This window comes from Mesoplodon bidens (genome assembly GCF_964165515.1).
Source record: "Mesoplodon bidens genome assembly, chromosome: 9".
Lineage (NCBI taxonomy): Eukaryota > Metazoa > Chordata > Mammalia > Artiodactyla > Ziphiidae > Mesoplodon > Mesoplodon bidens.
In genome coordinates, this window is record NC_138166.1 from 28,957,186 (window position 1) to 28,972,287 (window position 15,102).

Consider the following 15,102-nt stretch of genomic DNA (forward strand, 5'->3'; position numbering starts at 1 on the left):
AAACTCCCGAGAAGTCTTAGAGGGATTTTTGTGTTCATCCTTATGCTCCTGCCAGGGGCATTTACTGATTTCCAGTGTTTAGAATCTGAAGAAAAGCAATTTGAGGTTTTGTCCATATTTGCCCTTTTGTCTCTACTACAACTTTTGATTTTCCACTGTGATTTTTAAAATGGTTGTGTAGTAGGCAGAATAATGGTCCCTAAGTGGTGTCAACATCTGAATCCCTGGAACTTTTAACTATATTGTGTTATATGGCAAAGGAGAATTAAAGTTACAGGTGAAAGTAAGATCGCAAGTTATCTGATCTTCAATTAAGAAGATTAGTCCAGATTATCCAGGTGGACCCAATGTAATCACAAGGGTACTTAAATGCGGGATGGAGCTGAAGAGTCAGTGTCAGAGTGAGGAGGTGTGAGAGCAAGGCAGCTCCTGGCTTTGGAGACGGAGGAAGGAAGCCACGATCCAAGAAATGTCGGCATCCTCCGGGAAGGAGCTCGGCCCTGGTGACAGCTTGACACCCTGTGACCCCTGTTTTGGACTGCTAGCTTTCAGAACTGTAAGATTCAAATTTTTTATTGTTTTAAGCTGCTTGGTTTGTGGTTGTTACAGCAACAATAGGAAACTAATTAATACAAGTGGAAATCTTTCTTCCTAGCTGTTAAATTTTGAAAATTTAGGGATCTCTTTTTCACTTGTGCTTTTAGTAGTTTTCACAAAGCCTACCGTTTGCTTGGTGGAGGCACTGTGATTGTGTTTGTATTGTATTTGAATTGTAGAAAAAAGAGGGCTTTGGGGCTTGTTTTGGCATGCTGCTCAGGCAGGGTAATTTCAGACAGCTGGGATTACAGTTTTCATAGACCTCAGATAATTGGAGTATGGGGACTAGGGCATCGTGGTGTTTTCATGTAAAGACAAACCAGGCTTTGGTAAGTTCTCCTCTATGTACTATTGGCATGATCTTCCTGACTTGAGTTCCTTCATCTGTGAACGGAATATAGTAATACCTCACTGCTGTTGTACAATTAAACTAGGTAATACATGTGCAATGCCTTGTACAGAAATTGATACATAATAAACACTTTAAAGCCAATATTTAGTTATATTCAGGGTCCTGGAACAGAGAATCCAGTTTATTCTTACTTGGGTGCATATGCTTTCTAAGAAGGAAAACAAAAAGGCAGTTCTACACAAAGCTGGTTTTTCTCTTGAGTTATTCCCAACATGATGGGAAAAAAGCCATGGTTTGCCTCCCTTTACCATCCTAAAGCTTTTCCTTTTTCTCCCTTCATGTCTTAAGGAAAACAGTATGAACATGTGTGGTATTGTCTTCATTTGTATTCTATAGTTAAAGCGAAAATGAATTTGTAAGGAAAGTTTTTTTCCCTTTAGAAAGAGAAACCAAATCAACTCTGATTTACAGGATGATCAGGGAGTACAATTAAGTACGTCAAGATGGTGTTGCTTCAAGTTCTAATTTTCAGAAGCCAGTATTTTGATGTCAGAAATGAGTATGGTTGAATAAGGAGGAGCTTTCTTATTGCAGTTTACTTGAATAAAGTTCTTGCTGAAATGATTCCCAGCCAGTGTCAGTAGATTATCCAACCTCTACAATAAGCAGTGTGAAATAAATAACTTCAGTCTGGCTCATCAGAGCGCACACTTGTCCTAGCATTATTTCCATTAAGGAACAGAAAGGAATTGGTTTGCAGATGTCAGATCACTCCTTAGTTTTCTCTTTTCTATTCTCCTATGTTCTCCAATGAGACATCAACATGTTGAATCCTCAACAACTCTTGTGTCATAGACACCCTACAACACAAACCATACTCATCTTCTACCAAGGATATTGGCATTGCGTCTTAAACTGAAAAAAGGTTCACTCAGTTCTCTGCTCAGCCAAAATCTATATCCGCCAAAAGTTTCCATGCAGATCATTCAGTTGTTACTTCTTAATTGCCTTACAATTTGTATTTTTTTAAATTGTCAACTTTCTTCTGAACTTTTCTGTAAAGTCTAGTTAGATTTCTTACTTATACTTCTGTAAAATTTTGCTTCTGATTTTTTTTTTTTTTTTTTTTTTTGCGGTATGCGGGCCTCTCACTGTTGTGGCCTCTCCCGTTGCGGAGCACAGGCTCCGGATGCGCAGGCTCAGCGGCCATGGCTCACGGGCCCAGCCGCTCCGCGGCATATGGGATCCTCCCGGACCGGGGCACGAACCCGTATCCCCTGCATCGGCAGGCGGACTCTCAACCACTGCGCCACCAGGGAGGCCCTGCTTCTGATTTTTGAGCTTGCGAGATTTATTGTTTTTATCTACCTGGGATGTTGAAGAGATTGAGGGAACACTAGATGAGAAAAGAAATGTGAAACTGTAAACCTATAATTAGTAGTAGCACTGCTGTATCTTTGATATGCTTGAATAAGGATAGAGATTGTGTGCATATGTAAAGCAGAGCCTCACAAAAGGATAGAAAGTAAAAATCAAGATCATGGGCAAGAAATCACACTAGTTTTAATCATAGTGATTGGATTATAATTAAATATTACTTTACTAATTTTGTTGTAATTTTTACTAGGTTCCTCATAAAGCTATGCATATTTGTTAAGCAACTGTTTCTCTCTTTCTCTCTCTCTCTTTCTCTCTCTCTTTCTCTCTCTCTCTCTTTCTCTCTGTCTCTCTTTCTCTGTCTTTCTCTCTCTCTCTTTCTCTCTCTCTCTCTTTCTCTCTCTCTCTCTTTCTCTCTCTCTCTCTCTTTCTCTCTCTCTCTCTCTCTCTGTTTCCATTAGCCATATACATACATGCCTAGGTATATGAAAGACTAAGTATATGAAAGGGAGAAATAATGTGTGAGGAGATTAGTCAATTCTTGTCCAGAAAAAAAAAAAAAAGAAAAAAATAGCTTAGCCCTTTCTCCTTGCTGCCCCTGTCCCATTTGCCAAAGTGATTTGGGAAAAAATTGTTTCTAACTGTTGGAAATAAGTGTTCTGAGGTTCTTAGGTAAGATATTAATCCAGATTAAGCATAGTCACACTCTAAATTCTAAAGCCTTTGATTCAGTTCAATAAACATCTGTTAGCCTAGCTGAAAACAGAGGGATAAATGAAGCCACATTCTGGATATGAAGGACCTTTCCCTCCCGATAAGGGACATTTGGTTCTTGCACAGTAAGGTTATTGCAATTCAGACTGCATGTCCAAGTCAATGCAGGAAGGAGTGTAGTGCCTACCGACTCTTATTTTATTCACCAGAAAATGAAAGATTTTTTCAGATAGATTTCTAATTATGCCCCTTCTGCCGAGAAATTTGTTGTATGCCAACATCTAACAGTAAAGGAGAGGAAGAACAGCAATACTTAGATGAGCTCACTACTCTCCAGGTCAAAAATCTGTGTTTTGTTAATAAACATGAGGAAATGGGTGTTGTTAGGTCGCAAACTGTTTCTGCCACGTGTCCCAAGATATTACGTGGTTTCTGCTAATGCCCCATAAGAAATTTAAGCATTTTCAGAAAGTCTCAGAAAAAGAGATTTAAAAAGTTAATTTATTCTCCATGGAACTAACTGTCAGATACTATTTACTAGATATTACATATTAGTGGATGTCTTTTCGTTCCTAAAATCTCTTTCCTGGAGTTAGCCATAAGCAGTGGTGCACATATGTGCCCAACATTTTAAGTCAATCCTAAAAATAACTTTGACATTTAGCCAATTCTGTTGGCTCATCTGAAGGTGGTCTAAATTGATTTTGATATTTTTAAAGTACTTGTAAATAGTGAGATTCTGATATCATATTAAATTCATTTTGCGGTTTCTGTCCAAAAGCCTGGTGTTTAAATTTAGAATATTTTTGAAATCTTATAGATGTTTACCACACTGAGTAATGTACCTTAGTGGTTTTCAAACAAGGATGAGCATAAGATCTGTGTATCTCCTAAAATTAAAGTGGCCACATCTGCTCTAGATCCTACTGGATTAGAAGCAAAGAGACTGGTCTCAGGAGCATGTATCTTCCAACTACACAGCTTGTTTTGTTGTGTACCCCTTACTAGAGCCAGACATTTCTGAGTTAGTTTATGTCCAAACATGACTCCAAAAGTCAAGTCAATAAAATCAGATAAATATCTGCCTTCATGGCTCCCTACCCTTTTCCCTTCTTAAAAGTACAATCTGTTCTATGAACCACCTTTGACTCCAAAATCATCTTTTATTTATTGCTTAGCAGAATCCTCTAAAGTACACACTCTTCTATGTCGAGTTTGAGTCAGTGATTATGTTGTATACCTACAAATGTATATAATCTTTTCAAACTTTATGACATGATTACCATATAAAATATATATATACTTCAGATTTTTTGTATTTTTACTGAACATGGTTCTAAAGAGATATTAAAAAATATTGTAAAAGACTAAAAATTCTCTGATGTGGATACCAGTAACTTTCGAGGAAAGAACTTTTACCACAAATATCAAAGAACACCTTTATAGCAAATGGGTTAGGGTGCCTATATATATATATATATATATTGAGAGAGAGAGCAACTACCTATGTCAGGCAGTCAATGGTAACTCCACTTTACAGTTTAGGAAATATAGAAACGGTTATTACAATTTATGCAAGGTCAGCAGTAATTGGTTAAAGCTGAGTGCTAAGCATAAAATTAAAGGTATTCAGGGACTTCCCTGGCAGTCCAATGGTTAAGACTTTGTCTTCCAATAAAGGGGGTGTGGCTTCAATCCCTGGTCAAGGAGCTAAGATCCTACATGCCTCAGGGCCAAAAAACCAAAACATAAAACAGAAGCAATATTGTAACAAATTCAATAAAGACTTTAAAAATGGTCCACATCAAAAAAAAAAAAAAAAACTTAAAAAAACGTTAAAGGTATTCAGTTTTTTAATCAAAGCAAACTTTGCGTGAATCTTGCTAGCCATTCACTTTTTTATTTCCAAAGTGAAAATACACCATTTTTCTCTCAGACATATCATGAAGTCTAAATAACATACCCTCTTCCCACAGCCTTGCGCATGTTATTTTCTATCCAAGTGCTCAATAAATATTAACTCACAACTGCTTAATACTTTCTTTGTTCTAAATAAAACTTCTAAATACATAAATGAAATAAGAAAGAATTACTGTAGATTCTAAATTCAAGCCAGAGAAAGCCATTGATAAATTATTTATGGATAAATTAGTTGAAAAAATGGTGTTGAAATCTTTGTATTTTGTTATTCAGGAAAGACTCACCCAAAGCACAAGTGTCTGGAGAAAATCCATTATTTAAAAATAAATGAATGTCTTTGGAAAGCATGAGTTATAATCAATACAAGTAAAGGCTCCAGAAGTGGATTTCTTTAATGAAAAAAGTGAATCGCTGCTTTCTCCTGTTGAGGGTAAAATAATGCTCTTATTCTATGAATAAGACAAAACTAGAATGATTTATGTGAAGTATAATTAAAAATAATGAAAACTGTACTGTGAAAGAGACTGACAAAAGAAAACTAAATCTAACAGAGTCCCCAAATAAAGTTACCATATCAAAGTCCAGCCTGGAACCAGTAATCAACCTAGTTGTTTCTTCTCACAGATTACAAATAAAAGGAATTCAGTGTATATAAAAATCAGCAGAATGCTGAAGGCATGTGACTGTATGAATGACCTTAGAGCAATACAGAATTGATGGTAGAACAACTATAGTTGTCCCTCAATAACTGAGTGGGATTTGTTCCCAGATCCCTATGGATACCAAAATCTAGGGACGCTTAAGTTCCTTGTATAAAATGGCATAGTATTTGCATATAACCTACACACATCCTCCCATATACTTTTTTTTTCTTTTTTTTTTTTTTTGCGGTACGCGGGCCTCTCACTGTTGTGGCCTCTCCCGTTGTGGAGCACAGGCTCCGGACGCGCAGGCTCAGCGGCCATGGCTCACAGGCCCAGTCACTCTGTGGCATGTGGGATCTTCCCGGACTGGGGCACGAACCCGTGTCCCCTGCATCGGCAGGCGGACTCTCAACCACTGCGCCACCAGTGAAGCCCTCCCATATACTTTAAATCATCTCTAGATTACTTATGATTTCTAATACAATGTAAATGTGATGTAAGTAGTTACCAGTGCAAGGCAAATTCAAGATTTGCATTTTGGAAATTTCTGGAATTTTTTCCCCAGTATTTTTGATCCATAGTTGGTTGACTCCATGGATATGCAGAGCCATCTATCTCTAATGTCACCAATGGAGATTCCAAATCCAGATAGTACATCAACACCTGCACTTTGTGAATAAGGAAGCTTCATTCAAGAATCTCTACCATCTTATCTGTTACTGCTGATGTAACTGCCTCTTCATACCCGAATGTTGGAATACAATGCTGAAATGATGTAAAAACAGTTCTACTTCACACCTCTATCTTACCAGTAGAGGAAGATGGCTTGTCTCATTTTTCCTTTCAAAAATCTCACTCATTCCCATAATTGACAGAAACAAGTCTATATCCAGAAGCCTAGTGGTACGAGAGTTTAGAAAATATAATTTAATACCCAATCTCTCCAATTAGAAGAGTAGAATGGGAAAATTAATCTAGAATATCTACCAGAAATGACTAAAATCGATAGTGATGTTTTACTGCAATATTAACTGGTCACTTAACATACTGATCTATAATCCTATTGTGTTCCTTTTTAGCGTAATTTATATTCAGCAAGGTATCTCAAATTTAAGAGGAGCAACTTAAAATGATTTAGCTTTCTTTGCCAAAACTTTGGGCAAAAAACTTACGTTGTAACAGTGGGATTTAGTAATAGTAACATTGACCCTGAAAGTACATGGGAAATGATAGAAAGTGGCAAACTTCACCATTTAGCAAGAAGAATTAATTACATATAGATAATTTTATTACTAAACTTTGTGCTCAACATTTTAGTGTAAAATTGAACTCAACTAAGAATACTTTGGAGAAAGAACTAAAAGCAATTTTTTATAAAGCCCAATAGTTGGGATAATATTTTTGGAAGTTAAAAAAATAAAATTATACAGTAAACAGGAGAAGAATAAAATATTCAAACCCATGGTTTAAAGATGTTGACAATGTCCTTTCAAGGACTGATCTTCCAAACATTTATTCTGTGACGCCAGTTCCCACAAACCAATATGACGCAAGTTAAACTCCAGGTTTATTTAGTAACAGTGAGGCAGGAAAGAGGCAACTATCTGAGCAAGTTTTATTTTTGTCTAACTAGTGGCTCTATCTTGATGAAAAGGTTCTACATGTTAACTAAGTTTCAGTTGATACAGATGTTGTTTATATAATACCATTAATCCCCTAAGAAAGAAATATATAAAAATGCGAAGTCAAAATCATATCAATCATATGAAACAAACATATTTCTCACATGATTTTCTAAGTTTAAACTAAAATACCAGCCATTCAAATAAATGAAGTTTCTAAGAGAACTGTGTGGATAAATCGAATTTAATTGGAACTCCTTTGGGGCATCTAGTATTTGCCTTAATCTCAAATAGGATTCAGAAATATTGGAGTTGAAATAGAAATTCTGGAATTACAGTGATCTCAGTTGAAATCTCTTATTGGGTTAATGGGGAAAATTGGAAGAAATCCTTTAGCCATATGAAAGACACATAAGCCACAGAGATAGAATATTGCCAGGAAACTCTAAAAGCAAATAAAGTAGATTGTGTAGATATAGTTAGAATTTCATGAAAGCAAGGTTTCATTTCTGGGGTCAGTCCAGTTAAACTGAATAGTTCTAATATTTACATTCTGAAATTACCACTGAGATCAAATGTTCTATAAAAAATATACTTTTATCTGAGGGGTTATATCTTCTAATCTGGAAAATAATACAAAATGACATATCTAGCCATATAATGAGTTCCTTTGACATAAAAAAAAAAACGAGATTATTTCTTTTGAAACAATCATTTGCCTTTACAGTAAGTGTAATATTTGATATTACAGTAACTCTCCCTTTTATTCATTCTTATAAATACAAATGTGGGTCTGTGTCATCTTATACATTGATCCTAGATGAGAAGAAAGAAACACAACTTGATCAGGCCCATCAGGAAGATACTAGTGTTGTGACAGAATTGAAAGTCTCTTTAAGGAAATATTTGCTCAAAAGTTTAGGTGAAAGGATCTCAAAATAGGCTGAGAGGAGGAATCAAAGGCAAAATACAACACTTAGAGGATTGTTTTTCTGATTAAGTTTTCTTGGAGTGAGAAGGAGACAGAGGCTGTTTTTAATATTAATGCTCTTTTAAACCACTAGTAAATTGAGCTTTGCACATGGAAATATATTAATGAAATCAAGAGTGAATAGAAGAAGCAGTAGAGAGGTTACCACTACCTTATATTATATTTTAAAAATAGTCAAATGAGTGCCTGAGCTTACGGCAATATAATATTTATGAATCCACATTATATTTACCAAAAGTTTTGTAGGTTCTAAAGTAATCATAAAGGAATACACAAGAATCTTAAAGACTGGAAAAAGCAGCTCTAAAAGGTACACCAAAATTTAATCATGTATATTTTTCTTCCAGTTTCATTGAAGTACAATTGACATACAATCTTGTATAAGTGTAAGGTGTACAGCATAATGATTTGACTTACATACATCATGAAACGATTATCACAAGTGTAGTGAACATCCATCATTTCAAAATGATAGGAAATTAAAGAAACTAAATGTTTCCTTGGGATGAGAACTCTTAGGATTTACTCTCTTAACTTTTATATGTGACATATGCCAGTGTTAATAATATTTGTCATGCTGTACATGACAGCCCTAGTACTTACCTTAGAACTCGAAGTTTGCACTTTTTGACTGCCTTCACCCAACTCCCCCCCCCCCCACCGCGTGCCTTGGTAACCACAAATCTGGTCTCTTTTCCTATGAGTTTGTTTGTTTTGAAGTACAGTTGACCTACGACACTATGTTAGTTCCTGTTGTGCAAATTAGTGATTCTATAGTTCTGTACATTTCAAACTGATCACCATGATAAATGTAGTTACAATATGTCACCATCCATAGATATTATATAGTTATTGACTACATTCCCCACACTGTATATTTTATACCCATGACATTTATTTTACAACTGGAAGCTTGTACCACTTAATCTCCCTCACCTATTTCTTTCCTCCCCTCAACCCCCTCCCCTCAGGCAACCACCTGTTTGTTCTCTGTATTTATAACTGTTTCTGTTTTGTTATGATTATACATTTGTTATCAAGATTCCACATGTAAGTGAAATCAGACAGTATTTCTCTGTCTGACTTACTGCACTTAGCATACATAATACCTTCTAGGTTCATCTATGTTGTCATAAATGGCAAGATTTCATTTTTTATGGCTGAGTAATATTCATTTATATATATACATACACCACATCTTCTTTATCCATTTGTCTATTGATGAGCACTTGGTTGCTTCCATATTTTGGCTATTGAAATAATGCTGATATTAACATAGGGGTGCATATATCTTTTCTAATTAACATTTTCATTTTCTTTAGATAAATACCTTGGAATGAAATTCCTGGATCATATCATATGGTAGTTCTATTTTTAATTGTTTAAGGAATTTTCATACCGTTTTCCCTAGTGTCTCCACGAATTTACATTCTCACCAACAGTGTATAAGGGTTCCCTTTTCTCCACATCTTCACCAACTCTTGTTATTTTGGATAATAGCCATTCTGACAGGTGTAAGGTGATTCCTCATTGTGGTTTTGATTTACATTTCCCTGATGATTAGCGATATTGAGCACTTTTTCATGTGCCTGTTGGTCATCTGTATGTCTTCTTTGGAAAAATGCCTATTCAGCTCCTCTGCCTATTTTTTAATCAGGTTGTTTATTTTTATTTTTTGATGTTGAGTTGTATGAGTTTTTATTTTGTGTATCTTAGATATTAACCCCTTATTGGATATATTGCTGGTAAATATCTTCTCTCATTCAGTAGGTGGTCTTTTCGTTTTGTTGATAATTTTCTTTGTTGTGTAAAAGCTTTCTAGTTTGATGTAGTCCCCTTTGTTTGCTTTTGCTTTTGTTTTCCTTGCCTGAGGAGACATATCCAAACAAATATTACTAACAGTGATATCAAAGAGCTTACTGCCTGTGTTTTCTTCTAGGAGTTTTATGATATCAGGTCTTATACTTAAGTATTGAATCCATTTTGAACTTATTTTTGTGCATGGTGTGAGAGAATAATCCAGTTTCATTCTTTTGCGTGTAGCTGTCCAGTTTTCCCAATAGCATTTAATCGTATTTTAACTTTTTTTTAGTGATCAACCTGTATTTCCAACTTGATAGAAGCAGCACTAGACTGGAGTCATAATATAACAACCTAGTTCTCTTTTTCTGTTAATTAACTCTATCATCTTGAGCCTGTTTTTCAGCTTATCTGGAACGTGTGGATTTAATGAAATTGGACTAGATAACCCCAGACTGGAACTGTCTGGGGTTATCTAGGTATAGACTCTGGAAAACTTAGAGTCTATACCTTACATAATATGGATTATTGAAATGGTGAAAACTGGAGGCGGGGGTGTGGGGGCAAGAGTGTGGGTGCAATAGAAGCTTGGTTAGAAAAGGGTAGATACAGGACCTGAAATTGGAATTGAGATCGGAATTAGGAAAGGAGGGCTGCAGTAGTATGAATGTGACTGGGAATTGCTGAGAGTTTAGGATGGTAGGTAACAGACATAGTTAAGAAGTGGGAATGAAAAGTCAGTAAGAACAAACGTAGAGCAGATGTCCAAAGGCTGTATTTGAAATGCATATCCTGGGGTAAAGCAATTTTCAGTGGCCCACGTGCCCAATGCTGGTCCAACATATTAAGGTTTGTTTCTGGAACCATCTAAACCGAGAATATTATATCAAATTTTTCTGGTTGGAAAAGAGACTGGATTTAGCGTTGGGGTGTTTTGTAATCCTGCAGGCCTAAGAAACCTTTTGTTTTTTCTAAACCTGATTAAATAGCCCCATTAACATGGTCCAGAAACATATGGATGTCTAGAGATTTATCTTAGTTCAAATTGGAATGACCTACATTTATCAAAGAGTTCTGTTTATTGTAAGAGCTCAAATGATTAAGTTATATGAGTTTTTAAAATTATATGTAGACAAAATATTCATGCAAAGCTCATAATGAAAGAAAATAAATACTAAATCATTAAAAAAGGAGCACATTACAGAAACATACTTTTTTTTAAAGAATCATATTACAAATGAATTTATTATGGAAGGATAACAGGGCACCTTCTCAACAATTTGGATCAGACTTGAACAGTTGATAGCTTTCCTCGTACCACCTGCCACTAAAGGATCTGGGGCTGGTCCCCTCCCATGTAGCATTAATAAGGAAAGGTTTCTTAAGTTTCCTTTGTTTAGGTGGGTGATTCTCTTTGTTTGATCACAAAATTCCAGTGAACTTCTCATTATCGTTTATTTTACTCATAATCTTTTAAAATGTGTATATTATTTTTTTATTCATTTAACTTGTCAAGGGTTTCCTATGAAAAGGATTAAGCCAAGAAGTCACATTCTTGCCTCATGCCTCATTTACAAAGTTCTCCTATTCAAGTTGGCTCCAAGCGAGGTACAGGGTCTTTGTTTCCGCTAAGAAAACAAAAAGAGATCTACAGAATGCAATTGTTTCAACACTTATAAGTATTACATTTATTTTATATACTGTAACATATATAAACTTGCAAAAGAAAATAAAACTATGTTAAAATTTTATTGACATTTAATTAAACTTTAATAAAACTTGGAAAAAACTTGGAAAAGATTAATTTAACAACATTTTTGTATTCAAATTTTAAAAAGGCCCCAGTCAATTTCTTTATTCTCATTTCATAATTATTATAGTTAACTGACAAACAAATTATAAGGGATTATAAATTGATAGTTAGAAAATGCTACTTGTATATAAATCTATTCCTTCCTCTTTTTTGTGCTTTTTTGTTATACATATTATGTTTATATATCTTACAAAACCAGCAATACATTGTTATAATTCTTTATATAATTTTATATCTTTCAAAGAAGCTAAGAGGAAAACAAGGAGGAAATGTATTTAGAGTTCATTATATTAAAATTTTTTTTTATCACGTCTGGTTTTCTTTATTTCTTCTGGTGGATTTAACTTATCACCTGGGTCATAAAGGCAGTTTCCTTAGTGGGAGCTACACAGCTCTCTGTTCTTAAGGCCTCCCTTATGCCTGGGCAGAAGCATTGTTCTTCTCCTTTTGAGCAACCAGTTCTCTTGGGGTGACACCTGTGTTCTATGAATGGAATGTTTGGTGGCCATGGTAGCCCTTGATCTTCTCAGCTTGCCTCTCATGGTGCGGAATCTTTGCCCTAAACATGAGCTGGTACTAGGGTGAATTGGGGCAGAGTGTTCTCAGGCTGCCATGTCTAGAGTAGGGCTTCTTCAATAATGGGTCTGGATGGAGGAAGGGCACTCCAGACATCTCAACTGCACTTGCCTGGAATAGAGAGCTTCTGAAACACGGAACTGGATGAGGTGGGAGGGGATGATAAACGCTGGTGGCCAGGTTGGAGCAGTAGCCTTACCTGGGAACTGAGGAGAGAGGGAGCTCTGTCTTCTTGGTGGTACCTGACATGAGTGTAGCTTCCTGAGCTAGGGTGGGGGAAGAATGGAGGAGACAGTGACTCAGGTGTCAGAGGCTCAGACTATTCACACAAGATGTAGTAAATTTTCCTCAGTAACTATTTCTCCATTCACTAAAATCCTTCAGGACACTTTTCAGAGACTTTGAATGGTTGTTTTCATCAATTATTGTTGTTTCACTGAGGGGAGGGTCCATGGAGCTCCTTACACTGCCATGTTTTTCAAATTTCATTCTGACATTCTGTCTTTTTATAGGTGTATTTAGGGACATGAACATACCATAAAATAAATGTCTTCAAATTTAGGTCTGGCATTTCTCTTTGTTTGGTTGATTCCTCTTATTATCCTTACTCTGGCCCCCCTCTCTGTCTCCTTCTGAGTTATTTGAATATTTTAAAATTATTTAAATCTCTCTTCCTCTATTTTCACTAGATACAGAAATCTAGGATTTCAGCACTTTAAATTTTTTGTTTCACTCATTCTGTCATCAGTTATTTCTGAAATAAAACTTGAAGCCAGCCTTCAAATTGTTATTCCCCAAAATCAATGCATTATTTTTTTTCTCGCTGCTTTGAAAAAGTTTTTACTTTGTCTCTGATTTCCAGCACTTTTACAACAACTGATGGGGATAGATTTCTTTGGTGTATTCTGTTTGGGGTTAATGAGTTTCTTGAATCCGTAAGTTTATGTCTTTCATAAAACTGGGGAAGTGTTCAGCTAATATTTATTCAGATATTTTTTTCTGTACTAAGTTTCTCCTCTCCTTCTAGGGCCATTTGATATTGTTCCATATGTTCCTTAAGCTCAGTGCATTTTTTTCTAATATGTTTTGTCTCTGTTGTTTATATTAGGTTATTTCTATTAATCAGTCTTCAAGTTTGCTTACTGTTTTCTCTGTCATATCCACTCTGCTATTAAGCACATCTAGTGAGGGTTTGTTTTTAAGTTATAAAATTTCCATTTCATTGTTTTTCTATATATTCTGTTCATTTTCTGAGCTTTTCTGGCTTTCTGTTCATTTTAAGAGTGATCACTTTTACTTGTTGCAACATTTTTTAATAGCTGCTTTAAAGTTTTTGTCAATTCCAACATTTGTGTCATGTCATTGGCAAACAGTGATCGTTGTATCATATGCTTGTTGATATTTTCCTTGTTCTTTGTGTGCAAAGTACTTTTTAAATGTGTCTTGGATATTTTAATATTGTGCTATGAGACTCTTATATCTTCTAAAACCTCTAGATAATGTTGATACTTTTAGTAGATAACAACTTTGGCTTTAAGCCATACGTTCCACTGACCCATCCATCCATCTCTGGATTGTGTTTTTAATATTTTGTTTTCTATTTCCAGAATGTGATACACACTGGGATAGTCTGGGAACTGTCTGGTTGTCTGTCTCTTGGTTTAGTTTCCAAGTCTTTTGTGTACTTCTTAGGACAGATCCATGCATGCATATCTTGGTGGTTGGGGATGGTGTGAGGGGTCACCTGAAAAGTTTGTAAATAACTTTAAAGATTTTCTATCTCAAGTTATTCTCCTTCTGTGATCTCCGTAGTATCTTCCAATTGCTTGCAAGTCCCCTTGTAAGTCCTCCAGTTATAATGCTGGCACTTTATTTACCCTGTACTACTGCACATTTCCTTTGTCTTTCATTTAATAATAATAATTTTTAAAACATGTTTTGACCTTTTCTTTGGATGGAGTATAAGTATAGAAGTACTAGCCATTAGAGTCAACCTTTCCTTCCAGGCAATGTTGTAAAGATGATTTAGTACCAAAAGCAGACTCAATAGAGGATCCATTAATAGAGGACCCATTATGCCATGACACAGAGCATAATAACACGAGTTGAATCTGAATCATTTTTAGAAAGCTGTTATAATTTAATATGCAAATTATGTATGAAAAAGAAGTTCCTGTAAGACATCTGACTTGGAGCAGCAGTGAGTCATTTTAAAAACACCATTAGAGATGAAAAAATATACACCACCACGTTTTTATACCATATTGCTTAAAGAAATACAACTCAAGATTTCAATGAATTTTAAGTTCAAAATTAGGCATGATAAATTAAACTGCATTTACAAAGAATTGAAAAAGAGACCAAAGCAAAATAACTTAGTCCCACAGTCATTATTTTGGCTAGATTTTTACATTATTTTGTGCTGTGTCAACAATGTTGATGACTGTAAATTATCCACAGATCCCAAGATATGAAAGGATCAAGCACACCCATTCCAGACTATCTGCGGTGCCAAAATACCGTGTAGAAATAATCTCTGAGCTCAAAAAAATCCACTTTGATATTCAATATATAATCTTTCTTGATAAATCTTGTAAAGGGAACAGTTTGTATATCAAATGGTAAAAGTGGCTTGCTTTTAATTAGGGGCATTATTTCACAGTGTTTTGGCAAGCTGCCTGCTATGTATGTGTATA

The 15,102-nt window shown here is 35.4% G+C and overlaps 1 protein-coding gene across 4 annotated transcripts in view; it reads left to right on the forward strand.

The window, feature by feature from the left end:
• The first annotated feature begins 295 nt into the window (after positions 1-295).
• LOC308622814 (uncharacterized protein) overlaps positions 296-15,102 on the forward strand; it is a 583,450-nt gene continuing 568,643 nt past the window's right edge. For all 4 annotated transcript variants that reach the window (XR_014016684.1, XM_081244446.1, XM_081244447.1 and 1 more), the window contains exon 1: positions 296-556. The gene's annotated coding sequence lies outside the window, so the exon portion shown is untranslated. The remainder of the gene's footprint in view (positions 557-15,102) is intronic.